The following is a 23403-nucleotide window of genomic DNA, read 5'->3' as shown; positions in this document are numbered from 1 at the left end:
TGTGTGTGTGACCTTGACCATGTGTTCCTCTGGAGAGTACAATGAGCCGACGGAGCGAGGCATGGACTTGGGGTAGGCCTGAGACTACTGAAGGAGTGACCACTGCTTAGATCTTTGCACAGCAAGTCATCTCACCTGGCAACTACCTGGTCAGAATGCCGAGCCGAGAGTCAGCAAATGGAACTGGCATGACTGATCTCTCTGAGTCTTAGTGTTCTAACATATGAACGAGAAGCATCAGCTCCGCCAGGGAGAGTAAGGAAGTTGGCCAGCTCTGTGAATGGCTGAGATGCTCTTCACATGTGAGGGCGATGGATTTTGAGCCCGCAAATGTCCTTGTAACTTCTACACCTCAGCGGGCCCTCCAGGTCCCTCTTCACAACTTCCTCAGCCTTTGGGGAATGGTTTCCCTGGAGAAAAATCTATCAAGTCTGCTGACCAAGAGCCCTGAGCTTCCTGTGTCCCCACTCCCTGCCATTGCTGCTCAGAGCTCATGCCAGCAGCTGAGGCTCTGCTGTGCTAGAGGAATTGAGGCCACATCATCCAGACTGTGACAGTAAAGTCACCCCTCTCTCCCATCCTTGTCCGTTCCGAAGGGCATCCCCGTACTCTCTAGGGTCTCCGAAATAGTGTGGACCAACCATCCTTCCTCCTTCTCTTGGCAGCCTCATAGGTCTGCAGCCCTGCACCAGGCTATGAGCATCAGCTTCCAAGCCTCCTACCTCACTCAATTACTCCTTCCTCCTCATTTTTCTCACGAATCCTGCCCCAAATTTATGACTGCCCCTTTCAAGAAGAGCTCGGGTTCCATGATTAAACTTGGCTATCCTGGAGGCTGACTGAGTACCCCTGTTCTGGGGTGTGCATAGTATGGCATGCTCACACCCCAAGAGCTCACAACTTAGAAGCAATTCACTCCTATCCCTCTTAGCCTCACCAAACCTACTTTATAATATCATTCCTGGTCCTGGGCTCTTTTTCCATCCTCACAGGGAAGAAGCTCTCGGATGTTCAGGAAGGGGCCTCCGAATACCTTAACTTCAACCAGCTACCCAAGACTAGGAGCCAACCAACTGTTGCCATCTTCATGTTGAGTGGTCTTCCCAGAATTTGAAAGGTCTCTGCATTAAATCACATTCTCCATTGACATCTTTCACTAAGGAAGATGTGTTTATAAAAGGCCCATTCACTTTTCCCTCTGGGTAATAGGGTGGGATCAAACACAGAAGAGGGTGGGATCAAACCACATACTTATGTTTAACCTGGGTCTGTCATCAGCAGTACACAAAGTTATTAAATATGTCTCTTCTGTAGTGGTTAGTCAGTGGCCATTACCAAAGTGCCCTCTGTGTTCCTATTGCCATGCTCCATCCTGGGTCACCAGGACTCCATGACAATCCAACAAAAGGGGTCACCAGAAGCCAGTGGCAGTGCTAGGCCAATTGTATTTCTGATTGGCTGAACTTCTGCCTCGCTGGTTGTTTAGTTTGAAGATTACCTGATCCTTCTTTCCCAGTTGCACAAAGGCCTCAAAAAGCACACTAAGACTTTTCAAAAAATTATTTCAGAGCCAAAGTCCCATCAGTGGACAGCAGCCCTTGATGAGGAGCATGCCCTGGGAGCCATGCTTCACCTTGTCCCTGATGCGTTCATAAAACAAGAGCATCTGGCTTGTCATCATCACTGTTGCTCACGGCCACGAACTATGTCAGGTGCTCAGTGTGGCAGATGTGGAGACAAAGACACAGAGAGTTTGGGTAATCTGGTCATGTTAGCACACTAGGAAGAGGCAGGCCTGGGATCAAAGTGTAGGTGGAGTAAACACACACACACACACACACACACACACACACACACACACACACACATATCTGGTATGCTCTCTTACATACTGAGGTCTTTGTTGTTGCTGTTTTTATATGATTCTCACTATTATGATTGTCCAGGAAATGTGTGTGTGAGAGAGAGAAAGAGAAAAGAATAGATGAGAGAGGAGGAGAGGGTGAACTGAGAAGAGAGCTCTGTGTTGGAGGGAGAGGCGCTCCTGCCAGTGTGTACCGCTCCTCCTGATCATCTGCATTTGTTTTGTTTTGTTTTGTTTTTTAAGATTTAACTAGCCAGTCATGGTGGCACACATCTTTAATCCCAGCACTCAGGAGGCAGAGGCAGGTAGATTGCTGTGAGTTCGAGGCCAGCCTGGTCTACAGAGTGAGTCCAGGACAGCTAAGGCTACACAGAGAGACCCTGTCTCAGAAAAAAATTAGCTTATTTTTTTTATCACGTGTCTGTGTATAGGTGTGTGCATGTGTGTGCAGGTGTCTAAGGAGGCTAGGAGATGGATTCAGATTCCCTGGGGGGGGGGTGCTGAGAGCTGAACTTAGGTCCTCTGCAAGAGCAGCAAGTGCTCTTAACCTGTGAGCCATCTCTCCTGGTCCTGAACTGTAGGAGACTGACAGCGATTGTGTTTCAGTTAACTTTAGTCCGAATCTGCACTTTGAGAGCCGCTAGGAGCCAATGCTCAGCTGAGGCATCTGCATCACAAGGAGAGGGAAGTGGTATGAGAAGCAGAAAGTAAAGCTGCTAGATACAGGCAGGTGGACCTTACCAGCTTACCTCTGCAGACGAGATGCTTCTGCCACCCTTTCCCACAGCCTCCCTCCTACCCTCCCTCTCTTCCTCTCCCACCCTTCCCTTCCCGCATCTTCCTCCCTCCCTCCTTCCCTCCCTTCCTTCCTCCTTCCTCTCCATGCCTTTCCTTTCTCTTCCTCCCTTTTTCTTTCTTCTCCCCTACTTTCCTTTCTCTTTGCCGTCACCACAGAAAAGGGCACTGGAGGCCTCCTGACATAGATGAGAGAGAGAGACAAGCAAAAGTCTAGAGCACTGTCTCTCGGTGGTAGTGGGTCTGCCTAGCACACGAGCCATGCTGGTGGAACGCAATGCCTCCCCGCCTTAGGAAACTTTTCTCAGGAGCAGGTTTAAGATTTGAAACAAAGCTGAAATGATACCACAGTGTGATTTCTCTGAGCATTCTCTTCCTTGCTGGACTGTGGCAGTGCCTTGGCTATGAGCAGACCATTTCTGAGGCGTTGAGAGTCTGTGTGCTGCGTAGGTAGCCGGCTAGGAAGCAGACTGAGCATCTGTCATTAATTTCTGGTAGGATGGCCCCCTGCCCCCTGGCTTTTCAGTCTTCACACTTCTCATTTTTATTGACCAAAATGCACATCTGCACTGTGGCAGACACCTTTCTTTATTTAAAAAAATAAAGACACGGAGAGATAGGAAAGTTCCTGGTCCCGCTTCTTGCTTTTGAGTTCAAAATCTCGTTCCCCACCAGGAGTTGGTTAAATTGCAGATCAAATCCAAACCAGAAGTGCTCGACAGAAAGGAATGATTTGAATTTTGGTTCTGGCTAAGTAATGGAATTAGAGAGAGAAAAGGCATGTCTGCCTTCTCAAACACTGTTTATGCTGCTGTGTGAAGAACTGAACCCTGGGGCCAGAGATTGAGGGTAGGCAGAATCTGAGTTCCAGCGTTTTCTTCCCATTGTCCCTTCCTTGCTGAGGAACATGCCTTCCCTCTGCCTTACACTTTGGGCCAGGGCTTGCACCTGTCTTCAGACGGACAGCAAAGCCTCCTGAGCTTCTTCAGGCTGCTAAGTGAACCACAGCTGGGGTGGCGGACATTGTCACTGCGCCACCTGCTGGAAGACCAAAGCAACACTCAAACTTAAGTTTAGGTAATAGCCAAGCAATTGTGATTATTAGAAAAGTTTTACAGGCTTGTTTAAGTCAATCTATAAACTTTTTATAAATGAAAAGAAAGACTTAAAATTACATATACTCCTTCCACTCAGAGATGACCGTTTATTCATGCCTCGTTCCACATACAAAGCATTTCAAGGTCAGCTGTTCAAAATTTAATGTCTTAAGTATTTTCAAGCCATTAATTATAACATATAGACGACTTTTGTTTAATGAGGCTGTGATCGATTTACCATAATTGTAGGGGCTCCACCTACCTGTCAGCCAAGATTTTGTGGTTTCAATTTTCACAATCTTACTTGTGCTTGTGGCAACTGCATACAGCGGCTCCTTCTGGCCTCACTCCCCCCCACCCCCGCCCTGTAGAAGCCCCAGAGAACGGCCTGTGCATTCTGATCTTCCAAGTGGGCTCTGCGAGTTCTGCAGGGGAAGACAGAACACTCCCCAGTGGAGAGACTCAAGAAGAGACCGCAAGCTCGTGCCTCTCCAGGTCTACACAGTGAGAAAAAGGGTGAATAGTCGCAGCCACCTGCTGGCCACTGGCCTTGCTCCTTACACAGAGAAGCCGGCAGGGGTGGCCCCATGGATTTCCAGAGAGACCCCCTAAACCCTTACAGAGCTGTAGCATCTTTTCAACTTTCACCAGACACCTTAGGACACCAAACTTGGAGGAAAGAAACAGAAGGTCACCAGCTAGCGGCGTCCCAAACCTCAGCTGAGTTGTGGTTGTCCATAAAGAAAAAGGTAATGATTTTTCCAATATCTCAACAACTTGGAGGAGCTGGAGATGTGAGGGTGTGTCCCCACATCCGGCCATCTGCTGGAGCTCAGTGGGGAGCGCAGGGTGGGCCAGCTCAGCCTCCCCAGCCCCAGCTTCTGTACCTTTCAAATGTTCTCTGTGCAACAGGCTGGCAGCCACACTGTGGCGAGTGCTGGTGTCATCGGGGACTGACAGTTGCAATAAAGAGGAAAGGACAGACAGGGGATTGGAGAGTGTTGGAGGAACCTGTGCTTTGCAAAGCATGCATTGCTTAAAGTGGGCGCACTCTATTTTCTGGAGATCATTCTGATATGTGTAGGGGGTGTGGGGGGTATTCCAATTAAACTGGCACCCAAACATCACTTTCCATGTTTACAATATTTAAAAATATCCCTAAGATATGGTGGGAATAGGGGAGGTAGTACAAATGTGTGTTCTCTGGCCAGGGTCATTTTAAAATATTTTTTAAAAATCTGTATATGTGTGTATGCCACATGTGTGTAGGTGCTTACGAAGGCCAAAAAAGGTTGTTGGGTGCCCTAGAGATGTAGATCCAGGTGGTTGTAAACTGTCTGATATGAGTATTGGGAACCAGACTTGGGTCCTCTGCTTAAACTGTCATCAGCTCCCAAGGTTACTTTTTAAACTATGTTAGGTGTTGGATTCCCATGCAGAGTTTCCATAGAGACCCCTCATTAGACACAGATGTTATTAAGCAGATAGAGTCTGTAGGGAGGACTCAGACCTAGAGGGGATTGGTCTTCTTGGGAGGCGCTAACAGAGTCAGCCTTTCCACGGGGCTTCACTGCAGCACATTAATTGGGGAGGGGAAGGGTATAATACATGGCTCCTTTTTTATCTAATGTGTTAAACCTGGTTTCAATAGAGTCTAGACCTGTGTGTGCCTGCCTGCACATGTATGTGAGTGCATGCAGCCAAGGTTCTCAAACTTGAGTGTGGGTTGGAATCAGCTGCAGGGCCTGATAGACTAGCTTCCAGCTAGCCAGCTTTGGGTGCGACCTTGCGATTTTGCATCTCTGACAATCCTGGGGAGCTGACACTGCTGTCTGGGGACTTCCTGAGCCACTGAGATGTAGACTGGAAATAGAGACTGACATTGCTCTTTCCTGAATGTTTTGCAATGTGTAAAAAGGCATCTGATGCAGTTTATTTTCATGGAACCCAACGGTCATTGTATAAGGTAAGTAAGAAACTATTATGGATTTATTTGTTATTCTGATGCAAGAACTGAGGCGGGGGGGGGGGTGGAGAGAGAGAGAGAGAGAGAGAGAGAGAGAGAGAGAGAGAGAGAGAGAGAGAGAGAGAATAGCTTACCAAATTCATGGTTACAACTTACTTGCAGGAAATGAAGCCAAACCTCAAAGCAGTACCTTCTGCATTATGGTAAGCTTTCTTGGTTGAAAGTAAAACTCAGTGATTAGGGAGAGAGAAATAGTGTGTGTGTGTGTGTGTGTGTGTGCTGGGTGTGTGTGTGTGTGTGTGTGTGTGTGTGTGTGTGTGCTGGGGGTGTGGGAGGGGAATCAAGGAAAGATGGGAGTGGGACAGGAGAATGGGAGAGAATCTAAAACAGAAATGCCAGGAAGAGAATAGCTTAGGGTAACTTGTGAGCTGGGCATTGGTTGGTCGAACCCGAATATGGTCCATTTCTGCTGCTCTCCAGTTCCTGGACTTCAGAAGGCTTTTAAATGTCTCTAATGTGCGATTACAAAGCAGATTGCAAAGGTCATCTTAAGATAGTGTTGTGGTTAATTACTGAGGTAGTGTGTTAACTGTCATGGTTTGGGTAAGAAGTGTCCCTCCTGATGGCTTCCAGTGGTGACACTGAGAGGTGAGCAGATCAGGAGGGCACTGACGTCTTCAGCACATTAGCACAGAGAAGCGCGCCTAGCCCAGCAGGCTGCGAGCAAGTGGGGCCTCACTGAATCACGGGATTGGCTGGGTGTGTGCCTCTGAGGAGCATGTGCCTCGAGGCTGTCCCTCCCACCCTGGTCGCCATATGTGAACAACCTCGTCCTTCCGACATGATTCCTCACCCCCTCTCCTTGGCATAGGCCAGCTGCCCATGGCCTGAAAACTCAGAGACTGTGAATCCAAATCAATCTCTGTTTCTTTAAGCTGTTTTTCTCGTGTGTCGTGTCACACAGTGAAGATCCCGGCCCATCGTGAACTCCACACAATTGTTAGCGGTTTAGTCTCACCACATTCCCTGATCATCGTTCAGAGTCGGTTGCTCTGATAAATAGACTAAGTGATAAAGAGTGACAATAGACTAAGTCGCGCAGTAACAGATGAACCCTTTAGGTGGCTCATAAAATACAGGCTTACCTCCCCCTCCCAGGACAATCTGAAGGAAATTCTGTAAAGCTTCGTTCTCACCTAGTGTGGCAGGCAGCTCTTGTGTGCGCAGGCTCTCTGGGGCCTGAGCTGAGGGTCTCCATTCTAACCGTACAGCTAAGAAGAGGCAAAGAAGGACGCAGTGAAGCAGGGCCCACTCTCCCACCACAGAAACACCATCACCAGGAAACACCTGTAGGCCAGTGTATTGATTCCTGGAAGAAAAATTAAAAAAAGATGGATTCTGAAAGCAGAGGTAGGGAGATTACAAGTTCAAGACCCACTTGGGCTCCATAGTGAGCCATCTGTTTAAGAAAGAAGGAAGGAAAGAAAGAAAGAAAGAAAGAAAGGGAAGGAAGGAAGGAGAGAAGGGGTGTGTGTGGAGGTTTCTGTAAGATTGGTGTTCTTTAGTGGCAATACAAACCCCACTGCATCTAGAGCATACTGGGGTGGGGGGAGAAAGGAAGGAAGGAAGAAATGAAAAAGAGGAAAAGACAGCCCCCCCCGTGCTATTGCAGACTCACAGTGTGCAGGTGCCTCAGCTCTTCTCTGTACCAAGAAGCAGTAGCACGCTAGCATCTTCGCTGTTAGCAGAGAATCATCTCGCATCCTAAGCTAGGCAGGAAGAAGTGTGGCCCTGGTTGGGTAGCCACGCACCAGGAAGAATTTCAGAGCTCCAAGAGCTGCGCGTGGCAGTGCGTGTGTATACTCCCAGTCCCGGGGATGAGTGCTTGGGTAGGGGGATCCCCAGTGTGTGGCCAGTCTGGGCTACGTGGCAAGACCCTGTTTCAAAAAAAAAAGCGTAAATGACTAGAATGAAAGTGATTTGATTGGGTAAAGCATGCTCTTGCCTGCTGGAGAGGAGGTTTCGGAGAGGCTGCTGACTTCCTCCTGCTAACGAGAGAGAGGAGCCACGGCTCCTGCTGCCATGGCTGTGTGAACCTGTGCAGAGGCCCCTGGACTGTGAGGCCGGCAGGAACTCTGCCCCTACCTAACCCTTGTCCAAACCCCTCCAAAGTTCTGAAAGTCTTTGGATGCTCTTCTGAAGGGTTTAGCCTTTCACACAGCTAACAGAAAACCGTCTGACCTTCTTGAACACGTGGCCATTGAGAGAGGAGGACGAGCAGGCTGAAGCTCTAGAGGCAAGGACATGGTTAGAAGACTGTGCTCGTGGCCCTTGGCCTGAAGTAGGCGATCAACAAGTAAATAGATTTGGTGAAAAATGATAATAGCCCTTTAAGAATAGACAAGCAGGATGCTGAAGTGGTTGGGATACATTTAGGTAGCATCCCATGCTTGGGAACGATATGCACCATATTTAAGATGGCACACGCCTGCAATCCCAGCACTCAGGAGGCAGAGGCAGACGGATATCAGGTCTACAAAGTGAGTCCAGGATGGCCAAGGTTACACAGAGAAACTTTGTCTCAGAAAAAAAAAAAAACCATAAAAGATGGTAGTTACTTCCAAGGACAAGTAAAGAGCTGTGATTGGTAGCAGGTAACGAACACACAGGTATTCACTGAACTATATACATAGGTGTGCCAAGGCCTTTGGTCTCTGTCAGTTGTCTCTCTCAATCACCACCGAATATTTTTTTAATTTAACTTTTTACCATGGAAACTGTATCTTTTGTAAGACTGAAAGACTTCCTAAAACATTTGTGAAAGATGTTTCGGGGAAAGAATAGGAGGGGTTGCGTTTTGCGTTGATCAGCCCCGCCCAGAGATCTCTGTACCTCATCAGAAGGCGATTCACTAATACAAACGAAAGGACTGCGGTACAGGAAGAGCTCCTAGGGTGGGGAAGCTCATAACTGGACAAAGAGGAGGTTTTAGGTCACCTGCAGCCGCCTGTGTATGCATGACTGGTTCGTCTGCCCCCCTAACTCAATACAAGCTGACCTTTCTCTAGCAGAGAGAGAATGGTCCACTTTGATCTGCGTGTCACACTCTCCCCATGCCAAAATATATCGGCAGCAGCCTTGGTGGCATTGACATGTACCAATGCCCAAGTTACCTCCATGAATGCTTTTTAAATAGAAAATGAAGATTCCTGAGGGCTACAGGAGGCAGGCCCTTGCAAGTTTCATGAAGTTTCTATTTTGGAGCTCGCAGTCTTTGCAGGAGCGGAGCTTAGCGGGGTCCCTGGGAAGTCTGGAAAGTCTCCCGCTTTCTTATTCCCATCTGCTTTCCACGCTGCAGCTGCTCTGTTTCTTTCCCCAAAACAGTGGAAGGGTGTTTTTGAAAGAATTTATATAGCAGAAAAATGCTTTCTGGAGGTAGTGAACATTCTTTAAACTTTTTTGTTTGTTTGCTTGTTTGTTTTGTTTTTCTAGACAGGGTCTCTCTGTGTTAGTGTGGGCTGTCCTGGACTTACTTTGTAGACCAGGCTGGCCCTGAACTCACAGCGATCCTCCTGCCTCTGCCTCCCGAGTGCTGGGATTAAAGGTGTCCACCACCATGCCCAGCTTCTTTAAACTTTTAAATATCTCTAAAACCAACCAAATAACCTGTAATCCCTTTGGTTTGTGGATGCTACCGTGGCACTTCACACGTGATTTTTGTGGCAGCCACTGTTACTTGCCCCCCCCTCCCCCGTGTCCTGACCCTTCTTGGCTTTAAATACTGAGCAGTTCCAAACCAGGACTAGATAAAGAGATGATGAGAGCTTGCCTCTAAAGAAAGAAAAGGATGCCCAGTGATGGTGGCCACACTCACCTCTAATCCCAGCACTCCAGAGGCAGAGGCAGGCAGATCTCTGCAGTGAAAGCCAGCTTGGTCTACAGAGTGAGTTCCAGGACAGCCAGAGCTATAGAGAAACCTGTCTAGAAAAACAAAGCAGACAAACAGGAAAAGAAGAAAAGAAGAAGAAGAAGAAGAAGAAGAAGAAGAAGAAGAAGAAGAAGAAGAAGAAGAAGAGAGGCAGGGAGGGGAGAAAAGAAGGAAGGAAGGAAGAGAAGAAAGAGGAAGTGGGAGAGGAGAAAGGTGTTGGGAGGGGAGGGGACTGACTCTGCTTTGTACCATGGAACACTTCCCAAGTTTGAGTAACAAGCCATGCAGTGGTTATGAGCCCATGGTTCAGCCCAAGGTGCTGTAGCACAAGTGTTGCCACCCTTCCCCTCCCTTTTTCCTAGGCCTCTTTCCTTGCTAGAATGTTCTAAAGTGGTTAGAGTTTGACCTAGGAGGGGGAATCAGTGTGCTGAGAGCAGTAAAGCAACTAGATGGAAGTTGCTAGAACTCAAGTCTTCATGCTTGCGTGACAGGTACATACAGACTGAACCACTGCCCTCCTCACAAACGCATGTAACGACAGTTGCTTCTTTTTTTTTTTTTTTTTAAGGTGTATTTTGATGTCATTGACATTTCGTTATCTCCTTTGACTGGGCATCTCAGTCAGGTTTGCAGAACAATAGACTATTGTCTGACTTACATTAGACAGGAAGAGCATGTGAACATAACCTGTCCTGAAATATTCGTGGGTTTTTGCTTCCGTCTTCTACCATTGCAAACAATTAAAAACACAGCCTGGAGAAGTGGCAGTTTTCTTTCAGAAAATGAATAGGTAATTTATTCTAATGAGGCTAGGTCGTTGTTTTCAATTATTACCTTCTGCAAACTACTAATGAAATGAAGTCAGTGTACATCTTTGAATAACCTTTAATATTTGTACAAGTAAATACCTCCATTGATGATAATGGAAATTGTCAAAAAGTTTCATTTTCTCACTGTTTAGTTCACCCACAATGGCTGTCACACAGCCAAGTGATAGGATGCAGGGCACAGCTAATTGTTTCATGAGAAGACAGTGTTTCAAAGGTAGGGGAAGGAGGTGCAGATACTAATGAAGTTTATCATTGAAACATGGGGTTGTGACAAGAGACAACGGTGGCAGTGACGAGTAGTTAGTTACGGGTCTGGCTGAATCACAGGGAGAGAAATACCGAGAACTATAGACTAATAAACACTCCTACACTGAAACAGACCAGATCACAGCTTGTCTGGCCAGAAAGAGCAAAAAGGATGAAGCAAAGCAAAGTTAGTGAGCAAACAAATAGGAACCTGGGACCCAAACAACAGATCAGCCAGAACATGTCTGCCTCCCCTTTGGCGTGTCTGGGTGGCGAGGTCGGAGTGTGTCAGTGTCTGTTCTCAAAAGCATGGGAAGAGCCGGATCACGACTATGCTGGTTTGCCGGCTTGAAGTATCTCTCCAGTGAGTCATAACTGTTTTTTAGTGGGAGAAAGAATAAGAAGAGAAAGAAATAGAAAAGCTAAAGTGAGTAGAGTCTCCCACAAATATTGGTCCTCCTGAAGTGACCTCTTCAGAATTGCCCTCATTTTTTCCAAGAAGAAATATTGATGGATGAGACGCATAAAGCACCCATTCTCCTGGTGTACAGTCTGGTAAGGGTTGAAGGTGTCACAAAGTGAAAGCAGGTGTAGTGGCACACACTGGTGATTCCAACACTTGGGGGGCATGGTGAGGCAAGAGGATAAGGAGCTGGAGGCTAGCCTTGGCTACACAGTGAGACTTTGAAGAACTAAGAAGAGAAACAGAAGTCTCAGCTAGCATTGCACGCTATGCTATGCGTTATATAACAAAATGATGTAAAATGTATTTGGGAAGTGATTGTTTTCGCTAAGAGTGTGATGGTTTTTCACCAACTCTTTAATTCCCATTAGGTGCTGATATCTGTGTCCCTTTTAGGTGGATCTGAGTGGCTTGTGTAGCTTTCTTGGAAGAAGTAACTTCACTGAGAGAACATCATATGTACCCACTGGTTCCTCTTGGGGCACGCATTCTAGGACTCTTCAGCTGTATGTAAGGTGGCCAGTTATCAGAGGCCAGCATGTGAAGAGACCATGCTGAAGAAATACATAGAGAGTAGAGATGTTCTGAGTAGCCAGCTGTATTGGCTCCCAGATGTTTGGGTCATTCCAGCTTGGGCACCAAATATGTATACAACAGAGGAGCCTTCAAGATGCTCATTGGACAGTGACCCCCACAGAACAGCCAAAACTCATAATTTCTTTGCTTGAGCCCTTGTCTGGCCTCTCAGAAGCTGGGTCACGTAAATGATTATCATTGCCTTAAGCTACTGCTTGGGGGGGGGGGTGTCAATCTGTTACACAGCCTCCAAGGACTAACCAGAGAAATACAAGAAGGCCGCTTGGAGGAAGTGCCATTTGTGTAGATGACCCGGATTATGAAGGCAACAAGGGAGGAAGAAGCCATTCAAAATGAAGACGGTTTAGAAACTCACATGAAGGAAGCAGATAGGTGACACTGATGTAGAACGCAGTGGGACTGTCATGAGGCAAGTGCTAGCATCAGTAGGAACGTAAGTTAGAAGGATGTGGGGCTGAAGGCGACTCGGTCAAGTTCCCTTCCACAGTGAGGTGAGAGTGGCCACAGTCCTCTCCCATGTTCAGCAATGGAACCCTGGGATAGCCCAAGCCCATCTTCTATTCTGTCCTCATGACACAGTTAATGGTAAAAGATTTCCCCTCACTTAATCTTATAATGCTGAGGTCCAAGAACAAAAGGCGATGAGTGTTTGGACATTGCAATCTTCTTCAAACACAGAATGATTGAACGTGCTTTTGTTTAGAAATACCTTAAGGAATTTTCTAATAATATTACTATTTCTAAATGATATTAAACAGAACTACACTATAGGGACATGTGTCAAGAGCAGCTGCTATGTACACTATGCCTTTGAACTGTCAAATTACCTGGTCTCAAAAGGTCATCTGTTGCTTCTGCCTTTTAAAATGGATTGTTTCTCTTGTGGCCATTGTAAAATCCAAGAACCAAAAATATCGAGTGCAATTATGGAAAGTAAAAGGAAGCATTATGAATGTACATTCTGTGACCATTTCAGATGCCCTAGCTACAGATGAAGGATGCTTTGGTGGACATGACAATGAATGAGAGCTCCTCCCAATGCAGGCAAACCTGGCTTATGTTCAGGAAATCAGACAAAGCCCAGACATCATGATGGCATATGCTCATATTCCAGCAACTCAAGAGGCTGAGACAGGAGAAGCACAACTTCCGGTTCAGTCTGGGCTACATAGTAAGAGCCTGTCTCAAAACAGAAATGAGAAGAAATGAAAGAGAATAAGCCTATTCCATATTTTCACTCTTGTGGCTTGTTCAGAAAGAGCCAAGCCAGGAGAATAAATGGCTATGGTGATATAGTCTTCAAGCATATGAAAGAATGCATGATATGGCTTTTCTATATTAGAGAAGATCTCCAAGGACGGACTGTAACTGGTTTCGAATGGCGCAGTTGCCTTCTTTGCGAGGGTCTCTGGCTGGCATGTGTTGAATAAGGAAAAAGATGGTGGCAATGTTAGGAAGAAAACAACAACAACAACAACAGCTGTAGCACCTTCTCAATCAGAATTCAGTGTGGTCTGAGGACAGGTTTGCCAATGCCTGCTCTGTATATTCGAAAGGGACTGCTTCTCATGCTCTTGAGAAAAGAACCTGCTGAAAATTTTAAACCACTCTTATATCTGTATTTTCACTATCTAAATTGTATTTCTTTCCAGATATTGGACCACACATGGCTTGAATGTCTAAGAGTCACACTCCTGAGGCAAAGATCATCCAGAGAAATCAGGAAAACCCTCAGAGCAAAAGCAGCTGAGGCCCCTTTCACTCTGTGCCCTGGACAGGTCAAAGAGTAGAGCCAGCCCCACCCCCCACCCCCCACCACACACCCTGGGAGATAGAGGTGTTGTTCTCAGAAAGGTCACGATTTTGCAGTTGGTTTGGACCTGGTTGAGTTTTCTGGCCTCCACCTCCTTTAAATTCCAAGTACTAATTTTGACTCTTGTTGGGAAAAAAAAATGCTTGTGGGTGAAAACAACCCACAAGTGAAGTGATTGGCCTGTGTGGGGCAGGGTGGGAGAGAAAAGGAATAAGAAGCTATGTGTGGAGGTGTTGCAGTGAAGAGGCGGGTAGCTGTCACCCGGGAGAGAGAGAGAGAGGCGGGTAGCTGTCACCCGGGTGAGCGAGAGAGCCCTTGCCCGGGGCTCACCATATTGGCACTCTGGCCTCCAGCTTCCAAGATTTTTGAGAAATATGCCCCTTGTTGACAAATCAACTAGTTTACGGCATTCAGTTTTAGCAAGCTGAGCTGATCGAGACATCAAATACGAGCTGTTTTACTCCTGAGTTTGTGTTCACAGAAAGACTTGTTCATAAATGTTGGCAGCAATTGTAGTCATCATAAGCTGAAAGTGGAAGCAACCCTACCATCTATCAGCAGGCGAAGGGATAGATTCTGTACAATACATTTAGTGATAAAAAGAAGTGAGTGGATCTTTTTGCTTGTTTGTTTGTTTGTTTTTTTCTTTCTGAGGCAGGGTTTGCACAGTTTACACGAGTGGACTTTACAGTGTGTAAATCACACCTGAATAAAACTGCCACAGTGACAACAAGGGAACCTGACAGACGGGAGCGTGCTTGAATGAGAAACGTATCCCCACAGGTGCTTACATTTGAGTCAGTCAGCGGAGTCGCTCAACCTCAGGGAGCGTATACAACAGACTATGTCTTCATACTGTGCTGAGGAGATGACTCAGTGGCACAGCGCTTGCTGCACAAGCGCGAAGACCCACATTCGGCTCCTGGTTTCCATGTTCAGCAGCTAGGCATGGTTGCAAGCCCTCCCTGTTACCTCTGTGCTGGGGTGGATGGTGCGGGGCCAGGAAGAGCCCTGGGCCTTCCTGGATTGCAGTCTAGATGAAACAGCAAGAGCTGGGCTAAATGAGAGACAAGTCTCAGGGAAAAAAGATGTGATAGAGGCAGGACACCAAGTCACCCTCTGGCCTCTGCATGAGTGTGCATTGGTGTGTGCTCTTGCACGTGAGTTTGTATATGCACACCCCAAAAGCCAGCACATACATCTATGTATGCCCTTTGCATTACCTTTTGCATGCCATTTACTCCAGCTTGGACAAAAAATTTTAAAACTATATAACCGGTTACTTAATAGAATATAGAGCTGGGCATGGTGGCACATGCCTTTAATCCCAGCACTCAGAAAGCAAAAGCAGGTAGGTCTCTGTGGGTTCAAGGCTAGCCTGATCTGGGTGGCATGTTTTAGGACATCCAGGGATACAAAGAGAGACCCTGTTTCAAAGGAAAACATGTGTATATATATATGGGTTGATGTTATTATATATATTAGAGTAAATATATTCATGCTATTATTTAGAGAATATATATTTATGTTAAATCTATTTAGAGAATCTATATTTTCATGTATTTATTTACTGAATCACTTTACAGACTGACCCACCTCCCTCCTCTCCTCCCAGTCCCACCCTCATGACCCTACCCCCCACACCCCCTCTTTTTCTCCTCCAAGAAGGGGAGACCTCCAAGCAGTACCAACCCTCCCTGGCACCTCAATTCGCAGCAAGAAGAAGTGCATCCTCTTGCACTGAGGCCAGACAAGGCAGCCCAGCTAGGAGAAAAGGATCCAAAGGCAGACAAGAGAGTCAGAGACAGCCCCTATTACCGATGTTAGGGGACCCACATGAAAAACAAGCTGCACATCTGCTACATATGTGTAGGGGATCTAGGTCTAGCCCACGCATGCTCTTTGGTTGGTGGTTCAGTCTCTATAAACCCCTTTGAGATGAGGTTAGTTTACTCTGTTGGTCTTCTTGTGGTGTCCTTGACCCCTCCAGCTCCCTCAATCCTTCTTCTAACTCTTCCACAAAACTCCCTGAGCTCCGTCTATTGTTTGGCTGTAGGTTTAATTTTCTTAACCAATATATTTTATTACGAACTTATTAACCGAGTGTACGTCCCTTATAACCCAACTAACTGAAACAATAGGAAAAGAGGATTAAAGGATAACAAAACTGTAAGGATATCAGTTCCGAGGAATGATTCTCCTGGCATTGCCAGCAGGATTTCTTCTGCTGGAACCTGGAGTAACCAGAACCCGGAACCTCATCAGGAGCCTGGAGCCCCGAAGCCTTCCCTAGAGGGTCACTCTTCCTAGAGAGAGTGGTTCTCTCTAGGAGCATCTCGAAGTGGAGCGATGACCATCCAAAACTATCCAAGTCTCTAAAGGCTCTGCCTCCGGTTTGGGGCTCATTTATATATCTCCTCCCAGAGTCTGTTCACGGATCTTTTCAGCTGGCAGCAATCAAGTTCTCGCACGGGGTGGTTGGTCTTCTAGGATTAACATCACCTGGTCTCTCACAAGACCATTCTGATCCCACACTTGGGATCCTAAAAAAACAGGTTTATCTTTACTTAATTTGGCTGTGGGTTCTGCATCTGTTTCCATCAGCTGCTGGGTGAAGCCTCTCAGAAGACAGTTATGCTAGGCTCCTGTCTGCAAGCATAGCAGAGTATCACTAATAGTGACAGGGGTTTCCGTTCCATTTTTATCCCTACACTGCAGGGATAGGCAGGGCAGATTTTGTGTGGAAGGTTTTATGGGTGGGTTAGTGTCCCCCTCCCTCCACCGGAAGCCCCACCTAACTACATGAGGTGTCAACTTCAAGCTCCATATGCCCTCCTGCTAGAGTTGCCTCCCATAGACTCCAGGGAGCCTACCCTGTCCCAGAGCTGTCCCTCCACTGATTTCTGTTTACTCTCCCAGTCCTCCCCACACCTTCCACTCTCCCCACACCTGATCCCCACCCCTGATCCCCTCCCCATCCTCTCTCCTTCCCTCCATCTACTTTCAGATGTCTATTTGATTTTCCCTTCTGAGTGAGATTCAAGCATCCTCCCTTGGACCCCCCATGTTACTTAGATTTTGGGGAACTGTAGATTGTAGCATGATTATCCTGCACTTTATGGCTAACATCCACTTACAAGTGAGTGCATACTGGGCTGGAGAGATGGCTCAGTGGTTAAGAACACCATCTGCTCTTCCAGAGGTCCTGAGCTCAATTCCCAGCAACCACATGGTGGCTCACAACCATCTATAATGTGATCTGATGCCCTCTTCTGGCCTGCAGACACACATGCAGGCAGAACACTGTGTATGTAATAAATAAATCTAAAAACAAACAAACAAACAAAAAACAAGTGCATACCATGTGTGTCTTTCTGGGTCTGGGTTACCTCACTCAGGATGATCTTTTCTAGTTCCACCCATTTGCCTGCAAATTACATGATGTCTTTGCTTTTAATAGCTGAAGAGTATTAACATTGTGTAAATACACCACAGTTTCTTTATCCATTCGTCAGTTGAGGGACATCTAGGTTATTTCCAGTTTCTGGCTATTACAAATAAGGCTGCTATGAACATAGACACATGCAGATACATGCATGCAGTGTGTGTTCTTTTGGGTGCATGTATCTACACATGTGTGGGAGTCAGAGGTCAACCTTGGGTGTTGTTCCTCAGGAAGCTGTTCACCTTGTTTTAGAAACAGAGTCTCTCAAAGGGGTCTGAAGCTGGCCAATTAGGCTAAGATAGCTGTCTGGTGAGCTCCAGGGAGCCTCCTGTCTCCACCTCCCCAGTAGTGGGACTACAGATGTGGACCACTATGCCTGTCTCTTTACTTGGGTGGCTGGAATCAAACTCAGGTCCTCACCCCGATATGGCAAGCAATTTACTGGCCAAACCATTTTCCTAGGCCCTAAAGAACATAACTCTATCCCTTGCCCTGTCTTAAGACACACCTACCTAGTGGCCCATAATTTGTTTGTTTGTTTGTTTGTTTGTTTTTCCCTAAACTATGACAGTCCTAGATAACCAGGACTGTGGGAATGTGACCAAGAAACAGAAGCTGGTAATGAATGGTGGAACTAAGGATCCAAGATGGCTGCCATGTAGAAGCATGAAAAAAGATGACAGGGGGAATGGCCAAAAAAAAAAAAAAAAAAAAAAAAGAATGAGTAAGAAGGCGTTTTGGCTGGCTTTATGTCAACCTGACAAGCTAGAGTCATCTTAGAAGTGAGTACCTCCAATAAGAAAAATGCCCCCACCAGATTCCCCCATGGGCAAGCCTGTGGAGCACTTTCTTGATTGATGCTTGATGTTGGAGGGCGGCAGCTTACTGTGGGCGGTGCTGCCCCTGGGGTGCTGGTCCTGGATCCTGTAAGAAACCAGGATGGACAAGCCATGGCGAGCAAACTAGTAAGCAGCACTCCTCTGTGGCTTCTGCTTCCATTCCTGTCTCCAACTTCTGCCCTGCCTGCCTGCCTGCCTGTCCAGGTTCTGTCCTGCCTTCCTCCAGTGACAGAGGGTCACTTGGAAGTGTAAGATGAAGTAAACCCTTTCCTCCTTGAGTTGCTTTTGCCCATGGTAATTTATTGCAGCAACTGGAGCCCCGACTAAGACAGGAGCCCATGGAGCAGCATAGGTAATAGGAGGTGTGTGCTCTACGGACACAGAGCATGCTTAAGCCTCAGCTTCCCTGGTCCCGTTCATTTGGCTGTTGGTGTGCTCACTGAATGCTCTGAGTGTTTGCACTGAACTTCATGTATACTCTCTTTGACCAAACTTGAATGTGTTTTTGTTCCTTACCAGAGAGGGAGGGAGGGAGGGAGGGAGGGAGAGAGGGGGGGGCTATAAAATGCCAACTTCTGGGCAAGGCACAGCCATTGCAACCATGAGCTCAGAGCAACAGCAGGTGCCTGCACTGGGTCTGCCCAAGAATGGGCCTGTCAAAAGTCAGGTGCCAACGGAGGAGGGGTTCGGGGTTCTATCCTTCATGGCTGAACTATGCTACTGAATGTTTGAGACCGAGGAAAACCATTGCCTTTACTTGTGTGCCCACCAGCATACACACCAGACTGCAATGGACACTTTAATCCAGTGGTCACACAGATGGCCCTGGTCAAACCAAATGGGTCACAAAACCAACCCAAGGTTCATGCACCAGAGAAAGGGACTAGGAGGGACTGAGAGGGATGGAGGCTATAAGAGAGAGTGGGGCAAGAGGGTCATCAGAATGCACGATGTACACGTATAGGACAGTCAAACAAGGGGTGGGGTTAATTTTCGCTTTGTTTAAAACCTCTTCCCTTCTGCCTCCTAGAACTGGGCTAAGAAGCAGATGACTGCCCCTTGATCGACTGTGGTCAAGGAGTCCCAGCTTCCTGTGTTACTAAAATATTTGCTTAATTGAACTGAAATCGGTAAAGTGTATGCAGACACTCTGAAAACTGCAAAGCACATTGCTGATGGAGAGCAAAAGGGATTATTAATAATCTGATTAAGATTTTATGATGTCCCCATTACTCATTTTTATGTATCTGCCACAATGAATAAAGCCAAGAGAAATGGCTACAAAACACTGAAGTTTGGAGAATTTTTGCTTCCTCGTCTGGATAGCTTCAGCTTTAACCCTCTCCATAGCAAAATGGAAACTTCAGGCAGCTCATGTCTGGGGTTTTTCTGGTCCTGGCAGAGAAAGTGCGTTTATTCATTTTAGCATAAAGCTGCCAGGGCCAGGGAAAGCACAGGCTTTCTACCACAGCAAACCTCCTGCATCCACTGGAGCTAGCACTACAACGTGAAGTGACAGATCTGTCTCCTCTCTGCTGTCACAGCTCTCCACCGGCAGCCATAGGAACTGGGAAAGTATAAAAACCTCCTGCTATTGAAGATTTGACTCGTCCAGGTTATCTGACTGGGCAATTTCACCAGTCACTGGGACTTACATGCGTAACTTCCGGACGCCGTACAATAAAACAGAAAAGGAGAAGACGCAGACATTCAAGGATCAAAATGGGGCATGGGAAAAAGAAGAAGATGTAGTGTCACGGCTTCCTACCAGGTCCAAGCTTGTGGTAGATCTGCATTCTATTTTAGCTGCAGAAATATGTCATAAAGACCACGCCTAGGTCCAGCAACAGAGCCGAGGCGTGGCCTTCATGGCCCCTTTCAGCTCACACCACCATAGGCTGCCTTGAGTGCAGTCCGGGGATAACTTTCCTGCAACACACCACCGCGCTCATACTTTAAAAGGCAAACCCACCTGTCAGCTAGGGAGAGAGGCAGGGAGGGAGGGAGGGAACACCTTTAAAATGTCTGCAAACCTCACCCCATCTTTGCTACAACCTCCTAGGTTTTAATTGCTCCCCGGGAGTAAGAGCCATCCCAGGACCCTCTGGTGACATTTTCCAGTTTCCCGTCGGCTCGGTTATGAGAAACAAATGGGCTGGCTGGCCTCCCTCTAGATTGAGTTTTTCATGAAGTCATTACTTCTGTCACAGGGAGTATTTTCAAATTGAAAAATCTGAAACAATAAATGATGGTGAAGCAGTTAATAACTGTTAAGAAATCACATTTGGAAAATTGCATTTAAGCAATAACCTTTCTCCCTGTAATTAAATGACAGAAAGGTCCTGGTTTTAATTAAGTCAGCAATTTATAGTTATGAAGCTATACTTCACTATGCAGATTAGCAGATGATAGGTCACAGAACACCCTGAGTGCATTTTGAGTGGGCCTGATATGGTAATTACTCCACTGTTCAGTGGTGACCACATTGAACCGTATCTCTAGATGAAACAATTTTCTTTTCCTTGCTCCATGATGTATAACTAGGCTGAGTAAATGTACCAGGAGCACTGCCTTGCGCATCTTTAAATTAAAATGGATTTTAAATGAGGGGGCAGGAGCCGAGGGAGCGTGTTCAAAGAACGGCGCCAGGAGTGAATGGGCCACTAGTCAGTGCCTGCGAGCAGAGAATATATCATTGTTTTACAGGGCTTTCTATCTTGCGCCTGAATGTTTGCTGCAGATTTATGAGAAAGTAAAATGCTAATGTTAGTGTATTTATAAACATATGATGGGGGTTTCATCTATAATTTATTTGCTGGCCCTCCGCTCTGCCTCCTTGGAAAGGAAAATAAAATGCTATGTTGGACAGCCGGAAGGGTCGTTAATATGGCTCTCACATTTTATTTAACTAAGCCGGCCTCATATGACACGTTGATGATCACATTGTGAGATGTGTTCTGAAATGCTTATTGTGTCTTGTCTCCTGTCGCCCTCAGCCCGGGGTTGTCACCAAACAGCTTCTAAGATCTAGGAGGAATCGCTGGTGGGGAGCTATAGGGAATGAAAGAACGGTGCTGGAGGAAAGAAGAAAGAAAAGCTCCAAAGAATCACGTCTTCTTCCCTTTCATTCCTAAAGTTTCACAATCCTCAGGACTCCCAGGTACAACTTATTTTCAGGGGTTTGGTTTTGTCTTTAAAGGCCCATTTTCCTGCTTGTTCATTAAGACATATCACTGCCCAAACTCCTAGACAGAAGAGGCTGCCAAGAAAGAAACGGGCATATCAAAACTTGTGTCCAGGGACTGAGGAGATGGCTCTGTGCAGAACACTTGTGTCTCAGTGCTGAAGAGAGTGACAGGAGGATCCCTGGGGCATGCTGGTCAGACAGGCTAGCCACAGTGGCGAGGCCCAGGTTTAGTGAGAGATCCTGTCTCAAAAAGTAAGATGGCGAGTGATAGAATAAGATACCCAATGCCAAATCCTGGCTTCCACAGGCACCTACACACACATGTACCCAAGCACCAAATATGTAGACACTAAACACACACATGTACCCAAGCACCAAATATGTAGACACTAAACACACACTCTCTCTCTCTCTCTCTCTCTCTCTCTCTCTCTCTCTCTCTCTCTCTCTCTCTCTCTCTCCCTCCCTCCCCCCCCCTCTCTCTCTCTCTCACACACACACACACACACACACACACACACACACAGACACCTAAACAAATAAAATACAAAAACCATGGCTGTGCTTCTCCAGGCTAAGAGTTCTGGTGGCTCAGCTCATAAACTCAGGGTTCATGCCCTCTGTTCCCCTACTGCACACGTGTGAAGATGTGAGTCAGGTTAGATGTAAACTACTCAGTCAGTCTCTTCATGTGTCACATTGATATCCAACCCCTATTCTAAAACCTGAGATGCTCCCAAATCAAGGATTTCTCTTTTAGCCTTAGGTGAAAGGGCATATTCCTATAATTCTAGCACTTGGGAGGTTGTGAGTTCAAGACCAGCTAAGTAAGATATACAGGGAGACCCTGTCTCAGTGAAAACAACAACAACAACAACGACAACAACAAATCTTCTTTAAAACACATTAGATTGCCTTTTTTTGGAGGAGGAGATGTAAAGGAATTTGACATTCACCTTCCCTTGCACTTTTCAGAATCCTAAGAGTCAAAATTACAATAATCCCAGAAAATGATCTGTTTTATAGTAAAAGGGAAATAAGCCAAAGTGCACTCTACAGAGCACCTCGTGGATCTTGAATTCAGATCTCAGCTGCACAAATATTCTCACATCCTGCAGGTGGCCATTGCTGGTCCTGAAGGCCACTGTGTCTAGGGCAGTGGCTCTCAACCTGTGGGTCACAATTCCTTTGATGGTGGAACAACCCTTGCACAGTGGTTGCCTGAAAAACATATGCCATGGAAAAACACAGATATTTACGTTATGATTCGTAACAGTAGCAAAATTATAGTTTATGAAGTAGCAACAAAAATTATTTTGCGACTGGGGAGGGGGTTAGGGGGAATGGTCACCACAACATGAGGAACTCTATTCAAGGGTCACAGCATCAAGAAGATTGAGACCACTGTTCCAGGGCCTTCAACCACACGTGGGAAGAAATGTGTTCCCAGTCTCTTGGGGTGAGCCTTGCAGTGACTCAGGTTTCCACGGCTGTCTCTGATTGGAATTCCACAGCAGGGTTCGGACCTACATTCCATAGCCAGCACCCCTTCACTGCCCTGGGTCACCCCAATGGGTGACATACCATTTTGTTTCTTCCCCAGAATCTTCCTGACCTAGGTATCTGGAAGTAGCAAGTGTCCCCTGAGTCTGAGTCATCTGGGGGTAATGGAGAGAAACCTTCACAGATCAGCAAAAACAGAAACAAAAAGCAAAACCACAGAGTAGTTCTCCAAAGCACTGCTCTTATCCTGTTGGTTATAACGCCTTTCTTTTCATGTACACCTCTCTGCTGACTCTCAACTTCCTGTGTGTTGCTTAACCATGCTACGTGCCCTTCCCTTTGTCATACTACCCAGAATGCCCTGCTGGACTCAGAGGACATACATCATCTTCCTGAGAGGAAGCCTACTCTCAACCTCAAACCAAACACGTCTTTGTATTTCCTGCTGTCATATAGACACTGGAAAGCCCTGTGCGGAGGAGATAGCCCCTCTACATGGGATGCACTGTGAACTTTGGGGGACAAAAAAAGATTCCCTGATGGATTTCACTATCTGAGAATCTTTGGAGGAAAACTCGTTCTTCAGTTTTTCTGTTTACTGTGTCTTCGATTAAAAAAAAAAGTATGAAACTTAGAATTATGCCTGCCCCTGTTGTCAGATTAGGGTGCGGATCGCAAGAACCACCAGGTCAAAAGGGGTTCTGGTAAGAATGCCCTTGGAGTTTATCCATGCCAGGGAGAGTCCTGCTATGGCCCAGATGGAGGGTCTGAGTTTTAGCACCACTGGACAGAGGGCAGTGCTGCCCAGTAGAGGGAAGATAATGCCCTCA

At 46.6% G+C, this 23403-nt stretch overlaps 1 long non-coding RNA gene across 1 annotated transcript; it reads left to right on the top strand.

The window, feature by feature from the left end:
* Positions 1–4408: 4408 nt before the first annotated feature.
* LOC311593198 lies at positions 4409–23210 on the top strand. Its single transcript, XR_014777612.1, has 3 exons — positions 4409–4505; positions 20880–21043; positions 22929–23210. It is a non-coding gene; the product is annotated as an uncharacterized lncRNA (long non-coding RNA).
* Positions 23211–23403: the final 193 nt, after the last annotated feature.

This window comes from Acomys minous (assembly GCF_964271855.1).
Source record: "Acomys minous genome assembly, chromosome: 3".
NCBI classification, from domain to species: Eukaryota; Metazoa; Chordata; class Mammalia; order Rodentia; family Muridae; genus Acomys; species Acomys minous.
This window is presented reverse-complemented; position numbering and strand designations above follow the sequence as displayed.